The following is a 19458-nucleotide window of genomic DNA, read 5'->3' as shown; positions in this document are numbered from 1 at the left end:
CATAGTCACATTTTTAAGTAAAAGGTATGCCTTTTTACAACTTTTGACCTTTCAAATAGTCAGGCAAGGTATGTAATTGATGCTTATTCTTTAATGGCTCTAAAGGAATGAGTAAAAGTGACCTTTTGATAGCAGCTCTAGTTAGTGATTGTGCCAAGGCTGCAATTGGCATAATAGAATTTACAAAGTAGGACCCAGGAGTGTGAGTGTGTATGAACGTGTGTGCTCTTTAAATATCTGTAATGAAATTGAAACACTAACTCAACATAAGCTTTTTGCCAGCTGGCTTTGAACAAGTAACATTCAGCTTTTTTATGATTCACCTTCAGGTAACAGACATTTACATTGCAAGTTTTTATGTCATTGTAGCTGTGTTTCTTATTCAGTTCTGCATACATTTTAGAAGTGTAATGGACCAAAAATTAAGTAATAAGTTTCTCTGATTATAAAAGCACTTTGCATTCATTATCCCAAGTACTTTGCTCAGCACACTACCTATTGTTGTTCAGTGGCTCCATTGTGTCGGACTCTTTGTGACCTCATAGATGCAGAATGCTAGGTTTCCGTGTCCTTTACCATCTCACAGTGTTGCCTCAAACTCATGCCCATTGAGTCAGTGATGCTATCCAACCATATCGTCCTCTGTAATCCTATTCCCTTTGTGTCTTCAGTCTGCCCCAGCATCAGGATCTTTTCCATTGAGTCAGCTTTTCCCATTAGATTGCCAGAATATTGGAGCTTCAGCTTCAGCATCTGTCTTTCCAATGAATATTCAGACTGATTTCCTTTAGGATTGATTGGTTTGATATTGCAGTCCAAGTGACTATCAAGAGTCTTCTCCAATATCACACTTCAAAAACATTAATTCTTCTTCACTCAGCTTTCTCTATGGTCCAATTATCACATCCACACATGACTACTGGAAAAACCACAGCTTTGACTATATGGACATTTCTTGACAAAGTAATGTCTATACTTTCCAATAAACTATCTAGGTTTGTCATAGTGTTTTTTTTTTTTTTTCCCCCCATGGAGCCAGAGTCTTTTAATTTCATGGCTGCAGTCATCATCCACAGTGATTTAGATTTCTTTGAGACCAAGAAAGTAAAGTCTGTCATTGTTTCCATTGTTTCCCCATCTATTTGCCATGAAATGATGGGACTGGATGCCATGATTTTAGGTTTTTGAATGTTGAGTTTTAAGCCAGCTTTTTTACTCTAATCTTTCAAATTCATCAAGACGCTCTTTAGTTCCTCTTCTTTTTCTGCCATAAGGGTGGTGTCATCTGCATATTTGAGGTTACTGATATTTCTCCTGGCAATCCTGATTCCAGCTTGCGTTTCATCCAATCTGGCATTTTTCATGATGTACTGTGCATATAAGTTAAATAAGCAGGGTGACAATATATACCCTTGATGTATTCCTTTCCAAATTTGGAACCAGCCCATTGTCCATTGTCTGATTCTAACTGTTGCTTCCTGATCTACATACAGATTTCTCAGGAGTCAGGTCAGGTGGTCTGGTATTTCTATCTCTTTAAATATTTTCCCCAGTTTGTTGTGACCCACACAGTCAAAGGCTTTAGCTTAGTTAATAAAGCAGAAGTAGGTGTTTTTTTTCTGGAATTTTTGTGTTTTTCTTTTTTTATGATCTTACTGATGTTGGCATTTTTATCTCCGGTTCCTTTGCCTTTTCTAAATCCAACATGAACATCTGGAATTTCTTTGTTAACATACTGTTCATTGGAGAATTTTGAGCATTATTTTGTTAGTGTGTGAATTGAGTGCAGTTGGTCAGTAGTTTGAATATTCTTTGGCATTTCCTTTTTTAGGGATTGGAATGAAAACTGATCTTTTCCAATTCTATTCCACTGTTGAATTTTCAAAATTTGTTGGCATGTTGAGTGCAGCACTTTCACAGCATCAGCTTTTAGGATTTGAAATAGCTCAACTGAAATTCCATCACTTCCACTAGCTTTGTTCATAGGGATGCTTCCTAAGCCCTACTTGACTTTGCACTCCAGGCTGTGTGATTCTAGATAATTGACACTGTTGTGGTTATCTGGATCATTAAAATCTCTTTTGTATAGTTTTTCTGTGTATTCTTGCCTCTTCTTAATATATTCTTCTTCTGTTAGGTCCATACCATTTCTGTCCTTTATTGTGCCCATCCTTGCATGAAATGTTCCCTTGGTATCTTTAATTTTCTTGAAGGGATCGCCAGTCTTTCCCATTTTATTATTTTCCACTATTTCTTTGCATTGTTCACTTAGGAAGGCTTTTTTAATCTCCCCTTACCTTTGTTTGGAATTCTGCATTCAGATGGGTATATATTTCCTTTTTCCTTTGCCTTTCACTTCTCTTCTTTTTTCAGCTATTTGAAAGGCCTCCTCAGACAGTCATCTTGCCTTTTTACATTTCTTTTTCTTGGGTATGATCTTTATCACTGCCTCCTATACAATGTTATGAACCTCCGTCCATAGCTCTTCATGCCCTCTGTCTATCAGATCTAATCCCTTGAATCTATTTGTCACTTCCACTGCATCATTGTAAGTGAATTGATTTAGGTTATACCTGAATGGTGTAGTGGTTTTCTCTACTATCTTTAAGTTTGAAATTTGCATCAAGGAGCTTATGATCTGAGACACTGTCAGCTCCCCAATGTTGTTTTTACTGACTATATGAGCTTCTCCATTTTCGGCTTCACAGAGTGTAATCACTCTGATTTTTGTATTGACTATCTGGTGATGCCAATGTGTAGAGTCATCTCTTGTGTGGTTGGAAGAGCGTGTTTCTTCTGATCAGTGCATTCTCTTCGCAAAACTGTGTTAGCCTTTGCCCTGCTTTATTTTGTACTGCAAGGCCAAACTTGCCTGTTACTCCAATATCTCTTAACTTCCTACATTTGAGTTCCAGCCCCTTATAATGAAAAGGAATTTTTGTGTTTGTTTGTTTCTTGGTGTATTTAGAAGGTCATGTAAGTTTTCATAGAACCTTCAGCTTCAGTTTCTTCAGCATGAATGGTTGGGCCATAGACTTGTGTTACTGTGAAATTGAATGGTTTGCCTTGGAAATGAACAGAGATCATTCTGTTGTTTATGAAATTGCACCAATGTATGGCATGGTTTTAGAAAAGGCAAAGGAACCAGAGATTAAGTTGCCAACATCTGCTGGATCATTGAAAAAGCAAGAGAGTTCCAGAAAAACATCAATTTCTGCTTTATTGACTATGCCAAGGACTTTGACTGTGCGGATCATCACAAACTGTGAAAAATTCTGAAGGAGATGAGAATACCAGACCACCTTACCTGCCTCTTGAGAAACCTATATACAGGTCAGGAAGCAATGGTTAGAACTTGACATGCAACAGCTGACTGGTCCCAAATAAGAAAAAGGGTATGTCAAGGCTGAATATTGTCACTGTGCTCATTTAACTTATATGCAGAGTACATCATGAGAAACACTGGGCTGAATGAAGCAAGCTGTAATCAAGATTGCTGGGAGAAATATCAGTAACCTCAGATACGCAGATGACAGCACCCTTATGGCAGAAAGTGAAGAAAATCTAAAGAACCTCAACGAAAGTGAAAGGGGGGAGTGAAAAAGTTGGCTTAAAGGTCAACATTCAGAAAACTAAGATTTTGGCATCTAGTCCCACCACTTCATGGCAAATAGATGGGGATACAGTGGAAACAGTGGCTGACTTTATTTTGGGGGGGCTCCACAATCACTGCAGATGGTGATTGCAGCCATGAAATTAAAAGACACTTACTCCTTGGAAGGAAAGGAGTAATGACCCACCTAGACAGCATATTAAAAAAAAAAAAAAACAGACACATTACTTTGTCAAAAAAGGTCTGTCTAGTCAAGGCTATGGCTTTTCCAGTGGTCATGTATGAATGTGAGAGTTAGACTATAAAGAAAGCTGAGCACCAAAGAATTGATGCTTTTGAACTGTGGTGTTGGGGAAGATTCTTGAGAGTCCCTTGGACTGCAGGCAGATCCAACCTGTCCATCCTAAAAGAAATCAGTCTTGAGTGTTTATTTGAAGGATGGATGCTGAAGTTGAAACTCCAGTTCTTTGGCCACCTGATGCAAAGAGTTGACTCATTTGAGAAAACTCTGATGCTGGAAAAGATTGAGGGCAAGAAGAGAAGCAGATGACAGAGGATGATGGATGGCATCACCGACTCAATGGACATGAATTTAGGTAGGCTCCAGGAGTTGGTGATGGAAAAAGAGGCCTGGCATGCTGCAGTTCATGGGGTCTCAAAGAGTCAGACACAACTGAGCCACTGAACTGAACTGAACTGAACTGATAGCACTTTGGACTCTTTGTTTTCTATAACAGCTACTCCATTTCTTCTAAGATAGTCTTGCCCACAGAAGTAGATACAATGGTCTCCTGAATTAAATTCACCCTTTCTAGCCCATTTTAGGAGAAGGCAATGGCAACCCACTCCAGTGTTCTTGTCTAGAGAATCCCAGGGACAGAGGAGCCTAGTAGGCTGCCATCTATGGGGTTGCACAGAGTCGGACATGACTGAAGTGACTTAGCAGCAGTAGCAGCAGCCCATTTTAATTCACTTATTCATTATTCATTATTTAGTTCACTGCAACATTATTTTTTACATCTAATATTTCAATATAGAGTTGAAATTTAAGCCCAAGTCTTACAATTTTTTTGTTGTTCTTTCTATCAAAACATACAGGTTTATCAGAGAGAAATTCTACAGAATAGTATATGAGAACAATCATGCAAGGAAAAGCATATGAGAAAACTTTAAGATATTTTTTTGCTAAATTACAAAATTGCATTTTACTTTATTAGACTTACATGTTTGGGTGGGAATCCATCAGAAACATGATGAATGCACAACTTAGCATATTAGAGTGGCAAATAAAATCATGCCCTCTTTAGTTTATTCTAACAACACATTTAGTATACATTATAGGAGACTTTTTTTTTTAACAGATATAAAACTTAAAAGAAAAGCCTGCCATTTTCTCATATCTCACTGCCTGACACAGGAACAAAAATAAATGTAGACTCATAGTCATTGTTCTACCTGTAAAGAAAACAAAAAAATAATTCTTTTTGTGAGAAAGTAGAGGGACAAATTTGGAAGTGAATAAAGTATTTATTTTCTTATTTTTTAAAGAAACATACTTATTTAAGATATAAAAACAATTTACATTTATCAGAGAAAATTTGAAAATTAAAAATGGCTAGAAAAAGTAAAATCACCTCTAGTGTTATTTCTGTTATGATATATAAGGGTTTGTAACATCTTTCCTTCCATAGAAACACTCCATCAATCTTCATAAAAGATTTTCCAGAGGTCATTATTTGCAAAGATGCACAGATGAATAGGACTCCTTGTCTTTCTTGGATGAACATAGAGTGGTACATGTATCTTCCACTATTTGAAAGTTTGCAGTATGCTACTTCTCTTTCACGAAAGACCCACATAGGTACCTGTTTTTGATAACCCAAAGAAATTCTAGGAGAATCTTTCCCTTTGCAAAAGACCAAAAGTGAGTCCTTACAAAGTCAGTATGCACCCTGAGCAGGTAGAGTTCTTCTAGCCACAAGCTCCTTCCCCTGAAACTATGCTTGACATCTCAGTATCAAACTGCCACAACTTCAAACTGTCTGTGAGCATCTGTGCTTTATCTCAGTTTATTCTGTGCCTCCATTAGCAAGATGTGTCTTAAAGTAATTGCCTCTTTTCCAACATCATTTTGACTTATGAAAGGTTTCATAGGTCTACTTTTGTAGAATGCAAGAAACTTGTGGTAGTATCATGGGGCAAATACATGGTGTCAATGCAAACAGGCAGATGTTCAGTTCAGTTCAGTTCAGTTGCTCAGTCGTGTCCGACTCTTTGTGACCCCATGGACTGCAGCATGCCAGGTCTCCCAGTCTGGAGTTTACTCCACAAGATGTTGTGGTCTGTTAAATCATCCATGTTGAAGATTGCCTGGCTGAGCTATTAGCAAAAGTGTGGGGGTGGCAAGTGAAACCTAATAGATTCTGGAAGACTCCTAAATTCAACAATAGTTCACCCAGTCTGACAATTTTTCTTCTCCCACTAAGAATTTAGAAAAATCACTGAAGTTAAATGTTAGTTTAACTGAATTATTAAGAAAGTTGATAAAAATAAAAAAGAGAGAGAGGAAAATCAAATTATTGATAAGGATTGTTTGAAGAATGTTATCACATATCTACATATTTTAAAATTTATTAAGAGAAGATGGGAACAAAATTTATTGAAGAAATGAACAACAAATGAAAGGGATTCATACTTAAGAAAAAAAAATTGCTAAATTGACACTAGATGAAATAAACAACTTCACAAGCCCTATTTATAGCATAGAGTAAACTTTTTAAAACAATATAGAAATATTCTTGCCAAAATTTGATGGTGAATAATATCAACATTTAATAAAAAAATAAATTAATTTCATACAACTATGTTAGAAAAATTGCATATGGGAATATATCCCAATATGTTTCATGACCTTCTATAAGCCTAATACCATATTCTGTTCAGTTCAGTTCAGTCACTCAATCGTGTCTGACTCTTTCCGACCCCATGTATTTCAGCACGCCAGGCCTCCCTGTCCATTACCAACTCCCAGAGTTTACTCAAATTTACGTCCATCGAGTCAGTGATGCCATCCAGCCATCTCATCCTCTGTCGTCCTCTTCTCCTCCTGCCCCCAACCCCTCCCAGCATCAGAGTCTTTTCCAATGAGTCAACTCTTTGCATGAGGTGGCCAAAGTACTGGAGTTTCAGCTTTAGCATCAGTCCTTCCAATGAACACACAGGACTGATCTGGGACTGTCAAGAGTCTTCTCCAACACCACAGTTCAAAAGCATCAGTTCTTCGGTGCTCAGCTTTCTTCACAGTCCAACTCTCATATCCATACATGACCACTGGAAAAATCATAGCCTTGACTAGATGGACCTTTGTTGGCAAAGTAATGTCTCTGCTTTTGAATATGCTATCGAGGTTGGTCATAACTTTCCTATCAAGGAATAAGTGTATTTTCATTTCATGGCTGCAATCACCATCTGCAGTGATTTTGGAGCCCCCAAAAACAAAGTCTGACACTGTTTCCACTGTTTCCCCATCTATTTTCCATGAAGTGATGGGACCGGATGCCACTATCTTAGTTTTCTGAATGTTGAGCTTTAAGCCAGCTTTTTCACTCTCCTCTTTCACTTTCATCAAGAGGCTTTTTAGCTCCTCTTCACTTTCTCTCATAAGGGTGGTGTCGAGGTTATTGAGATTTCTCCCGGCAATCTTGATTCCAGCTTGTGCTTTTTCCAGCCCAGCGTTTCTCATCATGTACTCTGCATAGAAGTTAAAAAAGCAGGGTGACAATATACAGCCTTGATGTACTCCTTTTCCTATTTGGAACCAGTCTGTTGTTCCATGTCCAGTTCTAACTGTCGCTTTCTGACCTGCATATAGGTTTCTCAGAAGGCATGTCAGGTGGTCTTGTATTCCCATCTCTTTCAGAATTTTCCACAGTTTATTGTGATCCACACAATCAAAGGTTTGGCATAGTCAATAAAGCAGAAATAGATATTTTTCTGGAACTCTCTTCCTTTTTTGATGATCCAGTTGATGTTGGCAATTTGATCTCTGTTTCCTCTGCCTTTTCTAAAACTAGATTGAATATATAGAAGTTCATGGTTCACGTACTACTGAATCCTGGCTTGGAGAATTTTGAGCATTACTTTACTAGCGTGTGAGATGAGTGCAATTGTGCAGTTAAGGATATATGAAAAATTGAAATTTAACATGCAGCATCACAAGCATAGTCACCAAAATCCTTGAGTATCAAATTGATTCCAGTAATATTAATAACAGGAAAATACATTATGATAAAGTGAAATTTATCTCAGAAATGCAAAGGTGATACAACATTTCAAAATCAATTTTACACATTTATAGAATGTAATTGATTAAAATGTTTTTATCTGATTGATGAAGAAAATCATTCTACAAAATAATTATTTTTTCATGATAAAACTTCTTAGGAAAGTAGAGATGAGCAAAAACTTTCTCAAAATGAGAAAGGGCATGGGAGAAACCTATTATCATTATACTGAAATGGTAAAATATGAATTGATTCCCTTCTAAGATTAAGAAAATATCAACGATATCATCTATAAGAATTTCAGTTCAACATTGATTGGTAGTCCAAGTTGGTGAAATAAGGCAAGAAAAATGAACAGCATAAAAAGCAGAAAGGGAAAAGTACATTGTTGAACTAATAGTTGATATGATTTTTTAATCTCCAGTTTTTGCATGTTGTTGTTGTTGTCGTTGTTTTTGCTGACTGTGTGCAGCTTTTCCAGTTTTGGCTACAAAGAATGTAATTAATCTGATTTTGGTATTGACCATTTGGTGATGTTCATGTGTAAAGTTGTGTCTTATGTTGCTGAAAAGGGGTGTTTACTATAATCTGTGTGTTCTCTTGGCAGAAATCAGTTAGCCTTTGCCCTTCCTGGTAATCACCTACAAATATGAGGGCTGGACCATAAAGAATGTAGGGTGCTGAAAAATTGATGCTTTTGAACTGTGGTGCTGGAAAAGACTCTTGGAGGTCCCTTGGACAGCAAGGAGATCTTAAGGGAAATCAACCCTGAATATTTATTGAAAGGACTGATACTGAAGCTAAAGCTCCAATAATTTGGCCACCTGATGCAAACAGCTGACTCATTGGAATAGACTCTGATTCTGGGAAAGACTGTGGGCAGGAGGAGAAGGGGTCAGCAGAGGATGAGATGGCTGGATGGAGTCACCAATTCAATGGACATGAACCTGGGCAAACTCCAGGAGATGATGTGGGACAATGAAGCTTGGCAAGCTGCAGTCCTTTGGGTCACAAAGAGTTGAACTTGACTAGGCAACTCAATGACAGAATAATTTCAATTCCCTGAAAGACTGTAAAAACCACTTGGAACATTTATTTTGTAGAAAAGAAAAAAAAAAATTTTTAGAAAGAAGAAACTATGAAGTTGCCTGAAAAATGGCAAAAGGCAATGGAACAAAACCATCAAATTGTTGTCCAATAAAGTGTTTGGAATAAATTAAAAATGTGTCTTTTATTTTTACTTAAAAAAACTGAAGGACTTTTTAACCAACCCATATAATAGTTAAAATAATGCCATGTTTGTGCAAGTTTAGACAATAGTCAACTTAAGAGATGGCAGAATTATCCATGCATATATGCAGGAAAACATTTTTGGAAAGAATGCAAATGAAAGCAAAAGGAATAGATATTAATAAATATCACTAGAACATTTGTATTCATATCAGAGTAAAGGACCTCAAGCTATTCCTCACACTATACACAATTTGATTGGAATGAAATGTAGATCTAAATGTAAAAGTGAAATATCTAGAAGAAAATATTAATTTTAGAATCCATCATAAATTAATTCTAGATATATCTAGAAAGTATTCATGCCCTCATGTAAAAAAAAAAATTATTTTAGACAGACTTCAGAACCACTAAGATAAATTCATTTATTAATAATATCAAAATCAAAAGTTTCTTATCAAAAGAGTAGTTTAGCCTAAGATTTAGAGAAAATACATAGCTGACCAAAATCTCATATCTAGAACATATGAAATAACTCCTAGTCCAATATTTTTAAGTGGGCAAATATTTGAAGACAGACTCCAGAAAAGAAGATTTCTAATTGGACAAGGAAGATATGAAGAGATGCCCAATATTATTATTGACAAGTGAACTGCAATGAACAAAAATGAAATATTACCAGACACCTATTGGAACAGGTAAAATTAAAAGAACAAAAACCAATGTTGGAGAAGATACTTAACAACTGGAGCTCTTATATTGCTGGTAAAAAATTGATTGGTAGTTTCATAATAGTTCAACTTTGAACTAGTATGTTACCCAGTGATTTCATGTTTGGGGGGCATCTGTAGGAACATAAATCAAAAGTTGATTTCACTTTGGGGAGGACAGTGAATCACTGAAAGTTATAGAAAGGGAGATAATTGGGAAATGGGTTACTCCAGTGTGTATACTTGTCAATAATCATCAAAAATTCATCCAGGGTTTAAGTACATGTCAACTAATGTTTTTTAAGTGCATTATGACTTTTACAAGGATAAAATAATTACCTCTAATCCTTAGATTACATTTAAGTTTTCTTACTATTTCATTATATATTTTCTCATAGTTTTCAAATGTATATTTTTAGATATAAAATACTATTATTAGCCTTTTTAAATTAATATTCAACAAAGAATCATCCATGATATTTTAGTGTTATTAGCTACTTTTGCTGCATTCCCTCACATATAACACATACGTGCTTTAATAATATAAATATATATATATATGACACAATATATAGTGTCTACAGATTTCCACTCCTATCTACTGCACTTTTATAGAAGTGAAACTAGTGAGTCAAAGTTTGACCATTATACCTACTACTGTGGGTAACAATCCCTTAGAAGAAATGGAGCAGCCCTCATAGTCAACAAAAGAGTCCAAAATGCAGTAATTTGATGAAATCTCAAAAATGGCAGCGTGAATGATTTCTGTTCATTTCCAAGGTAAACCATTGAATATCACAGTAATCCATGTCTATGCACCAACCACTAATGCCAAAGAAGCCGAAGTTGAATGGTTGTATCATGAACTACAAGACCCTCTAGAACACCAAAAACAGATGTCTGGACTGGAATGAAAAAGTAGGAAGTCAAGAGATACCTAGAATAACAGGCAAATGTGGCCTTCGAGTACAAAATGAAGCAGGGCAAAGGCTAACAGAGTTTTACCAAGAGAAAGCACTGGTCACAGCAAACACTGTCTTCCAACAAGATAGTCAAAACCAAAATTAGATTGATTATATTCTTTGCACCTGAAGATGGTAAAACTCTATACAATCAGCAAAAACAAGACCAAGAGCTGACTGTGGCTCAGATCATGAACTCCTTACTGCAAAATTCAGACTTAAATTGAATACAGTAGGGAAAACCGCTAAATCATTCATGTATGACCTAAATCAAATTCCTTGGGATTATACAGTGAAAGTGACAGAAAGATGTAAGAGATTAGATCTGATAGCCTGAAGAACTATGGATGGAGGTTCCTGATATTATACAGGAGGCAGTGATCAAGACCATCCCCAAGAAAAAGAAATGCAAAAAGGCAAGATGGTTATCTTAAGAGGCTTTACAAAGAGCTGAGAAGCTAATGTCAGAGGAGAAAAGGAAAGATAAACCTATTTGAATGCAGAGTTCCAAAGAATAGCTAGGAGAGATAAGAAAGCTTTCTTAAGAGATTAATGCAAAGAAAGAGGAAAATTATAGGAAGGGAAAGACTACAGAGCTCTTCAAGAAAATTATAGACATCAGGGAACATTTCATGCAAAAATGGGGTCAATAAAAGAGAAAAACACTATGCACCTAATAGAAGTAGAAAATATTGAGAAGAGGTGACAAGAATACACAGAAGAACTATACAAAAAAAGATCGTAATGACAGAGATAATCACTGCGGTGACTCTAATCACTCATTAGAGTGATTGTTCTGGAATGTGAAGAGAAGTGGGCCTTAGGAAACATCACAATGAGCAAAGCTAACAGAGGTGATGGAATTCTAGTTGAGTTATTTCAAATCCTCAAAGATGATACTGTTAAAACGCTGCACTCACTATGTGGGCAAATTTGAAAAACTCAATGGTTGCTATAGGACTAGAAAAAGTGAGTTTTCGTTCCAATCCCAAAGAAAGGCAATGCCAAAGAATGTTTGAACTACCGCACAACTCCACTCATCTCACACTCTAGCAAAGTAGTGCTAAAAATTCTCCAAGTGAGGCTTCAACAGTATGTGAACTGAGAACTTCCAGATGTTGAAGCTGGATTTAGAAAAGGCAGCAGAACCAGAGATCAAATTGTCAACATCTATTGGATCACAGAAAAAGCAAGAGAGCTCCAGAAAAACATCTGCTTCTGCATTATACACAATGCCAAAGTCTTTGAGTGTGTGGATCATGACAAACTGTGGAAAATTCTTAAAGAGTTGGGAATACTGAACCACCTTACCTGCCTCCTGAGAAACCTGTATGCAGGTCAAGAAGCAACAGAACCAAACATGAAACAATGTACTGGGAAAGAAGTACTTTATATTGTCCCCTTCTTATTTAACTTTTATGCAGAGTACATCATGTGAAATGCCACGCGGGTGAACCACATGCTAGAATCAAGATTGCTGGGAGAAATATCAATAACCTCAGTTATGTGGATAACACTATCCTTATGGCAGAAAGCGAGAGGAAACTAAGAGCCTTTTGATTAAAGTGAAAGAAGAGAGTGAAAAAAGCTTGCTTGAAACTCCACATTCAAAAAACGAAGATCATGGCATCTGGTCCCATCACTTCATGCCGAATAGATGGGGAAACGGTAGAAATAGTGACAGACTTTGTTTTCTTGGGTTCCAAAATCACTGCATACAGTGACTGCAGCCATGAAATTAAGAGATGCTTACTCCTTGGAAGAAAAACTATGACACACCTACACAGAATATTAAAAAGCAGAGACATTACTTTGCTGACAAACGTCCATCTATTTAAAGCCCCTGTTTTTCCAGTAGTCATGAGTGGATATGAGAGTTGGACCATAAAGTAAGCTGAGTGCCAAACAATTGATGCTTTTGAACTGTAGTGTTGGAGAAGACTCTTGAGAGTCCTTCTGACTACAAGGAGATCCAACCAGTCCATCCTAAAGGAAATCAGTCTTGAATATTCATTGGGAGGATTGATGCTGAAGCTCTAATACTTTAGACACCTGATGCAAAGAACTGATTCATTGGAAAAGATTGTGGTGCTAATAAAGATTGAAGGCAGGAGGAAGAGATGACAGAGGATGAGATGGTTGGATGGCATTGCTGACTGAATGGGCATGAGTTTGAGCAAGCTTTGGGAGTTGGTGATGGACAGGGAAGCCTGGCATGCTGCAGTCCATGGGTTGTAAACAGTCGGACAGACAGGACTGTACTGTACTGAACTGAATTGAACTGATAGATGTCAGCAAATTTCTCCTAAACAGAAGAATAAAGATAACCAGCAAGCAAAATTTATTTTAGTAATTCATAAGTATTTATCCTTGCAGATGTTATTAAGCAAATATATACATTTGTATGTACATAATTTCATTTTATGTGTTATCTTTCAAATGCATTTGAGACAGGACATCACTATGTATTTAATTCAAGGCTGATTTTCACAGGGAAGTCTGAACTTGAATGTAATCTTCCACTTATAATCATCTTCTTCAAAAATAAAGGATAATTATGTCATTAAGATATGTTCTTTGTTCTGTAGGACTAAAGTCTAATCAATATGTGTAAGTAAACTGAAAACAGATTTAGTATGAAAAATGTTGAATTAAAATGTGTAAAAGGCTTGAAATCATGTATAAAAATGAATTCAAAATTGTAAATGTTCAAGACATCTATATTTTCTATACCTACTCCTTCTCATTTTTTCCTGGTGTTCACATGCAAGCTTCTTCATTTACTTCACTCTGCCTTATTCTTTCATTTCTCTTCACAGCATTGATCATTCTGTGCATGTGGTGTCTGTGTGCATGTGTGAGAGAAAGAAAGAAGGATAGAGACAGAACATGTTTATTTTCCCCTTGCTACAATATATCTCCTTGACATCAGAGATTTTGACTCATCTATATTTCTCACTTTTAGGACAATAAGTGGCATGTATTATTTGTGGAATAAATGAATAAATTATTACTGAGTCCCTGTAGGTTTATATTTTATAGCCTCTTAGAACTGGTATGTCTATCAATATGTAGCATCTGCTTTTATCTCTACCAACATGTTTCCCTTTAAATGAAACTCATATAGCTACTATAAACATTTATGTTTATTTATAATTTGATTTCATCCATTTTGCTTCATCCTTTTTAAAGTACATGCATATAATAGCTCTTAAGAAATAAGTAACTGGCAATTTTTCTTGGATAATTTGCTAGCTGTTTTTTATTAATTTATTTTTTAATTGGAGAAAATTTGCTTTACAATGTTGTGTTGGTTTCTGCTGTACAACAGAGCAAATCAGTCATAATTATGCATATATAATCTCTCTCTTGAACCTCCCTCCCCTTCCCCGTCCCACCCCCTATGTCATTAGAGAATGCCAGGCTGGGCTCCTTGTGTTATATAGCAACATCTCACCAGCTATCTGTTTTATACATGGTAGGAAATGGCAACCCACTCCAGTGTTCTTGCCTGGAGAATACCAAGGACGGCGGAGCATGGTGGGTTGCCATCTATGTGGTCGCACAGAGCTGGACACGACTGAAGCGACTTAGCAGCAGCAGGGTATATATGTCAATGGTACTTTCTCTGTCCATTCCACTTTTTCCTTCCCCCAGTGTGTCCACAAGTCCATTCTCTTTACCTGTATCTCCATTCCTTCCCTTCAAATAGGTTTATTAATACCATTTTTCTAGATTTCACATATATGCATTAATACACTATATTTATTTTACTCTTTCTAACTTACTTCATTCTGTATCACAGGCACTAGTTTCATCCACCTCACTAGAATTGACTCAAATTCCTTCTTTTTATGGCTAATAATCCACTATATATATATATATATATATAGAAAGTAATTCTTTATTGGTAAACATTTATACCAGAATTAGAAATGTCAGTAGAAAAATAAAATTGAAATAATTTCCCACAGTACAAACATGTTATCATTTTGACTACATCATTTAGTGAAATAAACTAACTGAAAAGTTAAGTGACAACCAGCCAAACAGACTACAGAAAAAAGAAATGCAGGTACACAGAACCTTCTGCATGTGGACAGCTAATGGCACCAGGACTTCACATCCCGGGAAATGGTCTCCTAGGAAAGGCTGGGTATGCACTGCAGTTGTAATAAGAACTTCACTCAAACCAGAGGAGCAGTTCAGGTGTTAAGGATAAAGTCAGATACTTAATTGCTGCAATCCTGGTTCTTCTGAAGGTCACAGTTTTCAGGCCTTGACCCAGGAGGAAGTGATGGCACTGCCGAAGGGACACTGCACTGAGGTTCTTTCTCATTTTGCTTGAAGACGGATTTCCCTTCTTGAGAAGTTTCACCCATTTCCTTAGACACCCCTGACCCAGCAGGAAGTGATGGCACCGCTGAAGGGACATTGGACTGAGGTTCTTCTTTCTCATTTTGATTGAAGACGGATTTCCCTTCTTGAGATGTTTCACCCACTTCCTTAGAAACCCCTGATCCACCAGGAACTGATGACACATTTGAAGGGATATTAGCCTGAGGTTTGCCCTTTTCAGTTTGCTTGAATACGGATTTTGCTTCTTGAGAGGTCTCACCCACTTCATTACTCCCCCTGAATAGCCAAGTCATTTTTGGCATTATCTTCAACTTAAGCCTGAACTTTGCAATAAGGACCTTATGATCTGAGCCACAGTCAGCTCCAGGTCTTGTTTTTGCTGACTGTACAGAGCTTCTCCATCTTTGGCGACAAATAATATAATCAATCTGATCTCGGTATTGACCATCTGGTGATGTCCATGTCTACAGACGTCTCTCGTGTTGTTGGAAAAGGGTGTTTGCTATGACCAGCCTGTTCTGGTAACAAAACTCTATTAGCCTTCACCCTGCTTCATTCTGTACCCCGAGGCCAAATTTTCCTGTTATTCTGGGTATCTCCTAACTTCCTACTTTTGCATTCCAATCCCCTCTGATGAAAAGGACATCTATTTTCGGTGTTATTTCCAAGAGGTGTTGTAGGTCTTCATAGAACCGGTAAATTTCAGGTTCTGGAGCATAGGGAGTTGGGGCATAGACTTGGGTTACTGTGAGGTTGAATGCTTTGCCCTGGAAACGAGCTGAAATCATTCTGTCATTTTTCAGATTGCACCCAATTACTGCATTTTGGACTCTTTTGTTAACTATGATAGCTACTCCATTTCTTCTAAGAGACTGTTGCCCACAGTGATAGATATAATGGTCATCTGAATTCAATTCGCCCATTACCATCCATTTTAGTTCACTGATTCCTAAGATATCGATGTTTATTATTTCCATCTCCTGCTTCACCACATCCAATTTACCTGGATTCATAGATCTAACATTCCAGGTTCCTATGCAATATTCTTCTTTACAGCATCGGAGTTTACTTTCTTCACCAGTCACAACCACATTTGAATGTCGTTTCCACTTTCGCTTAGTAGATTCATCCTTACTCGAAGTATTAGTAATTGACCTCTGCTCTTTCTCAGTGGCATGTTGGCCACCTTTTAATCTGGGAGGCTCATGATCTGGGGACATACCAGGCCTTCCCTGTCTCCTGAGAAACCTGACTTTTTCACCAGCAACATCAAACACCTTGGTGACTTCAGCTTCTTCTCATTCTTTAGGTTTCTCTTGTTCTGCTTCTTCTCACTTTACTTGAAACCATCTCTTTATTCTCCTCTCTTGTTTTAACTTGTGTACTCAGAGGCACTTCTGATTTTGGTTCTATGTCACTGAGGGAGCTGGCCAACATTTCCTCCTCCTCCTCTTCCCTAGCATCCTCTGACTTGGTGCCTTTTTCCTGCTCTGCAGCTGCATCTTCCTTCTCACTAATACTCCCTCCAAATTCCCTGTTGGCATCCTCCTCGTCCTCGTGTTGTGGTGAGAGGCCACTGTGTTTTCTCTTCCTGGCCAGAACATTCTCAGCCTTTCTTTTTGTCCCTTCGGTTTTCTGTGTCTCCTCTTCAGCACCCATTTCACCTTCCTTCACTAATTCATTTACAGCATCTTCATGACACTCTCCAATGGCAAAGCTCTAGGCAGAGAGGGTAGAAACGCTGAGTGTGCGGAGGCGACGCGGGATGGCGGCGGCGAGTGCGCACACGCAGAAACTGCGCTAGGTCGAGAAGCACATTTTGCCATATATATATATATATGAGAGAGAGAGAGAGAAAGCGTTTCCTTGGAAGCTCAGCTGGTAAAGAATTTGCCTGCAATTCAGGAGACCTGGTTCAATTCCTGGATTTGGAAGATCCCCTGGAGAAGGGATAGGCTACCCACTCCAGTAATCTTGGGCTTCCCTGGTGGCTCAGATGCTAAAGAATCAGCCTGCAATGTGGGATACCTGGGTTCGATTGTTGGGTTGGGAAGATCCCATGGAAAACGACATGAAAACCCACTCTAGTATTCTTGCTTGAAGAGTCCCCATGGACAAAGGAGCCTCGTGGGCTCCAGTCAGTGGGGTCACAAAGAGTCAGACACAATTGAGTGACTAAGCACAAAACACACACACACACACACACACACACACATACAAATATATGCCACATCTTCTTTATATTCATCTGTTGACATAAATCTTGGTTGCATCAATGTGCTTGATGTTACAAATAGTGCTGTGATGAGCATGGGGTACATGTGCCTTTTTCAGTTATGGTTTTCTCAGGGCATATGTCCAGTGGTAGGATTACTGTGTCATATAGTAGTTTCATTCCTAGTTTTCTCAAGGACTCTCCATACTGTTCTCCATCGTGGCTGTATCACTTTACAGTCCCATCAATAGTAGAAGAGGGTTCACTTTTCTCCACATCCTCTCCAGTATTTATTGTTTGTAGTTTTGTTGTTGTTGTTGTTGTTTTGATGATAGCCATTCTGACTGGTGGGAGGTGAAACCTCATTTTAGTAGCCTCATAGAATTGGGCGAATAAGGTTCCTTCCTCTGCAATGTTTTTGGAAGCATTTGAGAAGAATAAGTGTTAACTCTTCTCTAAATGTTTGATAATGCTCATCTGAAGAACCGTCTGGTCCTGGACTTTTGTTTGCTGGAGGATTTAAAATCACAGTTTCAATTTCATTACTTATGTTTGATCCATTTATGTTTTCTATTTCTTCATGGTTCAATCTTTGAAGTTAGTGTATTTCTAAGAATGTATCCACTTCTTCTAGATTGTCCCTTTTATTAGTACATAGTACAAAAGGATCTTATGATCTTTGTGGTTCTGTGGTGTTAGTTGTAATTTCTCATTTTTTATGTTAATTGTATTGATCTGAGTCCTCTCCCTTGTTTCTTGATGAGTCTGGCAAAAGGCTTATTGATTTTGTTTATCTTCTCAAAATACCAGCTTTTGGTTGCATTATTCCTTCCTATTGTTTTCTTTATTTCTATTTCATTTATTTCTGCTCTGATTTATAAGATTTTTTTCCTTCTGCTAAGTTTAGATTTTGTTTGTTCTTCTTTCTCTAGTTGCTTGAGGTGTAATGCTAAGTTGTTTATTTGAGGGTTTGTTTTTCTTTTTCTTGAGGTAGGATTGCATTGTTATAAACTTCTCTTTTAGAACTGCTGTTTCAGCATTCCATAGGGTTTTGATCATCATGCTTTTGTTGTCATTGTTTCTAGGTGTTTTTTTGTTTGTTTTTTGTTTGTTTTTCCTTAAGTTACTCAGTCCCTTGGTTATTTAGTAGCATCAAAAAAATATGTGTTTTTGCTCTTTACAGTTTTTTTTTTTTCCCTATAATTGATTTCTTATAGCATTGTGGTCAGAAAAGATGCTTGATACAGTTTCAATTTTCTTAAATGTATCATCTTGAATTGTGACCCAAGATGTGATCTATCCTGGAGAATGTTCCATGTGCACTTGAGAAGAAAATTATTTGTTACCTTTCCTTTGCTACTTTTGATACTTTTTATTTAAATTTAACTTTTGTCAGTTTGAATAATATGTGTCACAGCATACTTGGGTTTACCCTTTATGTATTCTTTGCCTTCCTGAACTTCAGTTCAGTTCAGTTCAGTCACTCAGTCGTGTCCGACTCTTTGCAACCCCATGAATCCCACCACGCCAGGCCTCCCTGTCCATCACCAACTCCCGGAGTCTACCCAAACTCATGTGCATCAAGTCAGTGATGCCATCCAGCCATCTCATCCTCTGTCATCCCCTTCTCTTCCTGTCCCCAATCCCTCCCAGCATTATGCTCTTTTCCAATGAGTCAACTCTTCGCATGATGTGGCCAAAGTATTGGAGTTTCAGCATTAGTATCAGTGCTTAGCATCAGTCCTTCCAATGAACACCCAGGACTGGTCTCTTTAGGATGGACTGGTTGGATCTCCTTGCAGTCCAAGGGACTCATAAGTGTCTTCTCCAACACCACAGTTCAAAAGCATCAATTCTTCAGCACTCAGCTGAACTTAGATGGCTATTTTCTTTCTCAGAAGGAATTTTTGACTATAATCTCTTTAAATATTTTCTCAGAGACTTTCTCCTTCTCTTCTTCTTAGACCCCTAAAATTTAAATGTGGGTGCATTTAATGCTGTGTCAGTGGTCTCTGAGACTACTCATTTCTTTTCATTCTTTTTTATTTATTCTGCTCCATGGCAGGTATCTCCACCATTATGTTTT

General features: G+C 37.5%; 1 pseudogene; it reads right to left on the bottom strand.

Annotated features, from left to right (window-relative positions):
- Nucleotides 1-15030: 15030 nt before the first annotated feature.
- LOC138074780 (craniofacial development protein 2 pseudogene) lies at nucleotides 15031-17711 on the bottom strand (annotated as a pseudogene).
- Between the last annotated feature and the right edge of the window lie 1747 nt (nucleotides 17712-19458).

Source organism: Capricornis sumatraensis, chromosome 1 (genome assembly GCF_032405125.1).
Source record: "Capricornis sumatraensis isolate serow.1 chromosome 1, serow.2, whole genome shotgun sequence".
NCBI classification, from domain to species: domain Eukaryota; kingdom Metazoa; phylum Chordata; class Mammalia; order Artiodactyla; family Bovidae; genus Capricornis; species Capricornis sumatraensis.
Note: the sequence above shows the minus strand (reverse complement) of the source record. Positions and strands in the feature narration are given on the sequence as shown.